The 7,669-nt window shown below is 44.1% G+C and overlaps 1 pseudogene; it reads right to left on the reverse strand.

The window, feature by feature from the left end:
- Window positions 1-4,560: 4,560 nt before the first annotated feature.
- On the reverse strand, window positions 4,561-5,458 carry LOC101963024 (ADP/ATP translocase 2 pseudogene; annotated as a pseudogene).
- Between the last annotated feature and the right edge of the window lie 2,211 nt (window positions 5,459-7,669).

Raw genomic sequence — 7,669 nt, forward strand, 5'->3', positions numbered from 1 at the left:
CGACGCAAGAAAAGATCACTGACTCCAATTAAAATCAAATTAAAGGGCTGGGGATGTGGCTCAAGTGGCTCAAGTGGTAGCGCGCTTGCCTGGCATGCGTGCGGCCTGGATTCGATCCTCAGCACCACATACCAACAAAGATGTTGTGTCCGCCGAGAACTAAAAAATAAATATTAAAAAATTCTCTCTCTCTCTCTCTCCTCTCTCACTCTCTCTTAAAAAAAAAAAATCAAATTAAAGCAAGCTTATTATTTCGACCAGTAGGGCTGCCTTGCCCCTCAAAATCGTGGGAGCCAAGGACAGCCCCGAGGCTTCTTTGTGGCCCAGTTTTATAGCCCAAAAAGTTACACAAAGGGGGGTTACAGATAACAACACTCTGAGGAGCATAACACAAGTTTACATTTTTGCTGGCCCCGGCATCAGAATTTATGGAGATCTTAGAGACTCAGAGAGGGTCCTTATCCGGCCAGGGAAGGCCAGAATTTATGAGGTGTCACTAAGGTTTAGGAAAGGGTTGTTATATGGTCAGGGAAAACCGGACCTGGGTGAGTTCAGGGCACGGGCAGGCATTCCAATCAGCTTTACAACATCAACTGATGGCCAGGCCATACAGACATCCTGATATTTTTACAGAAAACAGAAATGAATCCTTCATAACTTGTGACAAGCTGGCTTCTGATCTAATGAGATGACTAGGCTAGGTATATCAGTCGTTTCACTTCTCCTATTGTGAATGCTGTCATAGTGTCATGCATACACCTTTCCCCCATATTGTAGCTTAGTTGGGGTGGACACTGTGGACAAGAGAAAGAGGAAGGCCTGTGTGAAGCGCCCCGGGAGGTCAGGCTCTGGGAGCCGTGGCTTGATGCCTGAGCTCTTCCTGTGTGCACAGGGTTCTCGGTGTTTCTGCCGTCTGTTTTCAGGATTGCTCAGAGTCCTTCAGCATGTGCAGTAGTAAACTCCCCCTGGCAGCCTGGAGAAGGACTTGACAAGCCGGTGATAAATTGCTTTGTGAGGCTTGAGCGGAAAATCTGGCACCACAGTTCCGGTTGGTGTGCGGAACAGAGTAAAGAAAAGCCAACTTGTACACACGATGCTGCTCTTCTCTGCAACAGGAGCTCAAACATTTGCATTTCCAAATTATACATCTTTTGATATTATTTATTTTTATTTATCTATGACCGCAGAATGCATTACAATTCATATTACACATATAGAGCATACATTTTTCATATCTCTGGTTGTCTACAAAGTATGTTCACACCAATTTGTGTCTTCACACACGTACTTTGGATAATGATGTCCATCACATTCCACCACCATTTCTAACCCCCATGCCCCCTCCCTCCCCTCCCACCCCTCTGCCCTATCTAGAGTTGTCTATTCCTCCCATGCTCCCCCTCCCTACCCCACTATAAATCACCTTCCTTATATCAGAGAAAACATTTCACATTTGGTTTTTTGGGATTGGCTAACTTCCTTTAGCATTATCTTCTCTAACTCCATCCATATACCTGCACATGCCATGATTTGTTTCAGCTTCTGCGTTTAATACTTTCTTTTTCATCCTCTCAATACATGTTCACGGCCTGAGGGGAAATATTCCTTTGGATAAATAGGTACAATCGACTTGTGCAAATGGAAAAAATAATATTCACTCTTTGTGCTATGGTTTGACTGTGCCCAGTGTTCCAGTGTGGAAAGCTGGTCCCCAACGCAGTGAGGTTGGGAGGTGACATTGAATGGAAGGTGTTTGGGCCCTGGGCCTGATCTGTGCTGTTACTGCAGGAGTGAGTTTTCATAGAAGGAGGAGTTTGTTCCCCTCCCTCTGCTGTCCTTACACCCAGGATGTGGTCCCTCAAGGGTGGCTCTGCAGGAGGGCCCTTGACAGACGCCAGCACCTTGATTGGCATTTCCCAGGCTCCAGAATCGGTAGAGATCCATTTCTTTTCTTTATAAATCACCCCGTTGTGGTATTATGTAATAGCCCCCAAAGCAGACTAGACCCTACATCTCAGATGTCCTACTTAGTTTCACTGACTGTAAGGAAGAGCTATTTTTCCTACTTTTTTAAAAATTAGGAATTAAAATAGGAGTCTTCTGATTGGAGGCTTTTTTTTTTTAAGTTGTTTTCTTTTGGGTTAAAACCTGACAGTCTTTTTCCTCCTACATTTTTAGAAGTGCTGGGAAATGCTGTGAATGGTCTTGAAGAATTTTAGAGTGGCCAGTCAGGTGAAGTGATCCACTGGGTGCCCACCACGTGTCAGGAACAGAGCTGCGTGCCTTGTGCTGTTGACCCACGTACTTCCCACAGAGACTCAGTGTGTAGGAGCTGTTCTTCCCCTCTGTGGAAGGATTCCGACACAGAAACTTGCTTTCCCAGTTCAATGCTTGGCCACCCACCACACAGTCCTTGGAGCCAGTGTGGCTGTTCCCAGCTGTGAGAGGTGGCTGCTCTGTGCAGGGCTTTCTGTGGTCAAAAGCTTGTCTTTTAACAAAAGAATAAAGTCATTGTCAAGTAGAAGGGTAATTAGTCCTGGTTTAACAGTATACAAAGTCCAATAAAAAGTAAACCCTAAATCGCGATGTGTTTCCCATCTGATGTGTAACAGCTGTGCTCTTTAGTTTTCGCATGGTAGAATTCTCTTTTTTTTTTTTTTCTTTTGGCACCAGGGATAGAACCCAGGGGGCTTAATCACAGAACCACATCCCAGCCCTTTTAAATATTTCATTTAAGGCCTCTCTAAGTTGCCGAGGCTGGCTTTGAACACTTGATCCTCCTGCCTCAGCCTCCCGAGCCACTGGGATTATAGGTGTGCACTCCCCAAGCCTGGAATAATTCTTTTATTCTAACATTTTCTCTGTGTTTAGAAAAAAAAAACTTACCTTTATCTTGATGCTTAATTCAAATTTATATCCAATTCCACCTACCTACCTATCCATCCATCCATCCATCCATCCATCCATCCATTCATGTATTTATCTTTAAGGAGACATCTCTTCAGGGCTAAACTTTTAAAAATTGGCCAAGTTCTTAATCCTCTACCAGCATCTGTTTATGCTTTTGGAATAATTTTTTTGTAGTGGTTTTAAAGAAGTCCCTCCATTTCCGTCTGAAAAAGGAAGGTCACAAACCAATTCCTTTTCTTTTTTCTTACGTAGCTCCTCTTTTTTTCTGTCTTCTTTCTTTCCTTTCTCTCCTTCCCTTGCTATCCATTTCCCTTCTTTTCTTCATTTTGTTTTTTAGAGTGCTGTTTGTTTTAGGATGTTTCAAGAGAGAATAATCCCTTGATGTCTAGGCCACAGGTCCGAGAGGTGTGTGGATATCCTTATGTTCCTTCCTGGTCTCTGGGTCCTGAGTCACTACGTCTTCATTTTTGTTTGTTTTTGGAAGCCGGGACCTATGGGCAAAGTCGCTTCATCAAGGCTAAACCAGTCTCCACAATTTCAGTTACTAACTAACCAACCAACCAATGAACCCACGTCCACAAAATGAGAAACAACCAAAAAACCTTCAATCTAATCAAAAACTTGTCACAGGGACTCAGGCCTCATGTGGGGTCAGTCAAAGCTGACAGTCGATGGAGAAATCTGGGGGTAGCTGATAAGGATCGAAAGGGGTCAAGAGCCCCCAAATTTAGTATAAATAATAGAGCTGAAGAACAGGGATTCAGCCAGCCCAAACAAGGATGCACTGGAGAGCCGGATGAGGACCTGACATCCCAGCACTGGTCATCTTTTCCTGACCCTCGGCGTGATCCTCACCATCTCAAACTCTACCGCCTCGTCTGGACCCTGGTGAGAACCGCAACTTCTCCCTAGGACCCTCTCCTCAAGCGGTTGTCCACTCCACGCCAGGAGAAGCCCGCCTTGGTTCTGGACCTGGTCACCGCAGCTGAGTGAGTATGCATCTGCTGGACATAAAGCCTAAGGCTTGAGACTTTTGAACTTAGCCTGCAGAGGGAATGACTGTCACTAGCCTGTCACGATTAAATGTGTTTTGCAGTGCCTAGAATTAATCTAGAACTGTGTGCTGTGAATTGATTATGTCTATTGCAGTGCCTAGCATTAGGATTGTCATTTTTGATTAAAAGAACCTGTAGAATGCAATTGTATCGAGTAATTTGAGTGAATAAAGCATTGAAAGGGGGAAAAAAAAGCTGACAGTCCTTTTTCCTAATTTCTCCCTCTCTAGAAGGCCTGTCTCTGACTCTACCACATGAGAATCCGTACTTGAGCAACCCTTCACATCCTTATACTTTAAACTTTCATTATCCTTTCCAGTTCTTTTTTTTTCTGTTTTTAGATACTTTTATTTCTTCAAATTTGTTATTTATCAGGAGTGACTGAAATAAAAAAAAATATAATTGAGTCCCATCATTATTGTCATCATTACCATGGAAATGCCTTTAAGAGAAAACTGGTCAGATGAATATTATTGCTTCCCATTTTCAACCAGCAAATAGTTGCCATTGATCAACAGCCAAGAGTCTGTCCAGAATGCTTGAGATATGTTATACAACAAGCCTGTTCACAGGCAGGGAAAAACCTTAGAATAACTTATGTGAACTTCTCGATTTCATCGTACAAGACAAGTACGAAAGCACCACCCAGGCCTCTGAGAACATTGGACCATGCACCCTTGAAAAAAGCTTTGCCTCCTTCATCACGGGCACTTTTCCTCCAGCAGTCAATTGTGCCTGTGTACATGATGTCAGTTTCTTTGCGCTCTGACTGCGAAGAGTATCAAATGGATAGGAAGTCAACCCAGCAACGGCAGTGACAGACTGCGATCATGCCGCTGGTGGAGATGTGAGTATTCTTGGGATCCTGAAGCATTCCCTTTGCGTGTCATAGATACCAAAGTAGGCTGCTCAGTAGATGACAATACCCTGCACAGACACATTAAAGCCCTGGTACAGGCCCTTAATCCCATCAGATTTGTAGATCTCACCCAGGCAGTCACCGAGGACTTGGAATTCCCTTTCAGCTCCGGCTTTCCCCATATCGGCTGCTAGGCGGGCTCGGGCAAAATCAAGAGGGTACACAAAACACAAGGTTGTGGCCTCTGCAGCACCACCTGATGCCAGGTTCCCGGCAAAGTAGCGCCAAAACTGGGTCCTCTTGTCCACACCACCCAGGAAGATCTGCTTGTATTTAACTTTGAAGGCAAAGTTGAGAGCCTGGGTGGGGAAGTATCTGATGACATTGGCCAGGTTACCACGCCAGAAGGTCAGGATTGCCTGCTCGTTGGGAATAGGAACCTCGCAGTCACTAATGCCCTTGTGATGCTTATCTGCAGTGATTTGCTTGCAGGCATGTTGTACCTGCAACAGCAGCTTGACCCGCTCGATGGGCACTACCCCAGTCTTGGAGATGGCCGCAGCCACTCCACCAGCCAGGAAGTCCTTGGCGAAGGACACAGCAGCATCTGTCATGTTGGAAGAGGAGGAGGCAGGCGACTGAGGGACCAGATTAGATTAGCCAGACTCCCAGGTTCTCTTCAGCTCTTTATTAGTGTAAAATTCTTCTTCTCATAGAGTCGAGCTGAGCCACAACACTAGGGAAGAGGGAGAGTTTGTAGGTGGGTACCTGCCTACCCACCTGCTTCCTCACAGAACAAGCCTGCCAAGTTCCAGATCCTGGGCAATACTCCACAGACTTGACCTGTGTGTTCAAAGCTAACTCTGTTTATCTTCAAAGATGACAGATCAATCAAAGTCAATTTGCCAAAATGGGTTAAGTTTTCAATTCCAGCCAGTTCAGTAAATAGTTTTGAGAATTTACTATGTACCAGGCACCAACTAAGCACTAGCATCTTACAAATATCCCGTGGACATGAGTCATTCTTTTGAAATGTATAGATTTTATCCTACCTAACTATTCTTGATATTTTTACAAGTAATTTGAGTGAATAAAGCATTGAAAGGGAATAAAGCATTTTACAAGGGAATGTTTTTCATTATATTTTATTTTTTTTGCTAGCATCTGGGAAAGCTATTTAAATATTTTTCTCATTTGTGTTCACTTCATAGAAAACCTTTATTAATTCTGATTTTTAAATATCAATTTCTAGGGCTGGGTCTGTGGCTCAGTGGTAGAGCGCTTGCCTAGCATGTGTGAGGCACTGGATTTGATCCTCAGCACCACATAAAAATATAGAAGTATTTTTAGGACTCTTTATATGAGTAATTATTACTCTTTATTTGAACAAGTGCCTCTCAGCCCCAAATCCACCCTTCATTGCCTGCTTTAAGATAAAGTTATTGTGTCCATCTACAACTGTAAAAATATCAATTTCTACTCTTTGTGGTATAGGATTATATCACTTGAAGATTTTTTCTTTCACTTACAATATTTATTTCTCCAAATAAAATTTATAAGCATTTCATAACTCTGTGGAAGCTTTAAATTCAAATTATATAAAGTCTCAAAAATTTATTTCCATTAGAACTAATTTGATTCATTTGAACACATAAGGGTACATATTTTGTGATGAGCTGTGTTCTTTGTAGAGGGCTGCAGTTGTTTAACATAATTCAATTTTATTTCCTTTCAGAAAAACATATATTCCAGCCTGTGAGCTACTTTTGGAAGTTATATTTATATAACCTCGGGACCAAAGAAGTCTACAAACATTTTTCTCTGAAAATTTCATGAGGTGGCATACATGCATGTTTTCAGTCTTTGCCTTTCAATCTCCAAGAAGCTATTCCAGAAAGTTTAATCCTTAGGTTGGAGGATTAAATACGTTGGTTGTGGGTTTCCGGTCCATGTCACAAGACTGGTCTCTGGGAGAAGAATGGGAAAGGACTGGATCCTGGAAGGGCAAAAGAGGGTCTCTGGTCCAGGTCTTTCTGGGAAGAGAGGGAACTGTGGTCCAGAGATGACGTCCCCTGGAGGGGAGCCCCGGCCCTAGAGATGGAGGACTGAGGGGACTGCTACTGAAGGCTAATGGTGAGTTTCCAGATGTTTTGGACCTGGGGACCCAGTTGAAACAAGCATTGTTAGGACTCTTTATATGAGTGATTATTAGTCTTTATGTGAACAAGGGCCTCTCAGCCCCCAATCCACCCTTCATGGCCTGCTTTAGGTTGATGGAGATGGGCTGCTTGAGCACCTTCCCCCTGGGCTGCAATGCCAGGTTGATGGCAAAGGACCGGCGTCGCTTCCTGGCTTCCCTGCGATTCTTTTTTTTTTTTTTTTCCCCAAGTGATTTCTGTGTTTTTTAAAAATCCTACTGTGGCAGCCGATGGCATAGGAAAGGAACATTCAGTTGTATGCCATTGGGTTTTTATCCCCACAGGCAGATTCCCAGTGAGTCAAGCAGCACCCAGTGGCTGGTTTCTTAGTCTTGGATTTCACATCCTCTTGGAGGGGGTGTCTCTTGCTTACCAGTTCCAGCTGCAGCTGCTGGCCTAAAGCTTGTTGACCAGCACCCAGTAGGAGGCTCCTAGCTTGCCAGTCCTGGCCCACATTGCTCTGCCCACCAACCTCTGCCTTCCCCTGTGGACAGCTCTTGTTCAAGGCAACCGAGCACATCCCCCACCCTCCATCCCCTGGCCCCCAGGGGGCTGCAAAGACTTTTCCAATATATCTGAATCCCAGTCATGGGGAGGGCCCTCTCTTTTTCAAGTTTGTCCTTTTGTGAGTATTATCCTCCATCCCG

The sequence above is a fragment of the Ictidomys tridecemlineatus genome, chromosome 8 (genome assembly GCF_052094955.1).
Source record: "Ictidomys tridecemlineatus isolate mIctTri1 chromosome 8, mIctTri1.hap1, whole genome shotgun sequence".
Classification (NCBI taxonomy): domain Eukaryota; kingdom Metazoa; phylum Chordata; class Mammalia; order Rodentia; family Sciuridae; genus Ictidomys; species Ictidomys tridecemlineatus.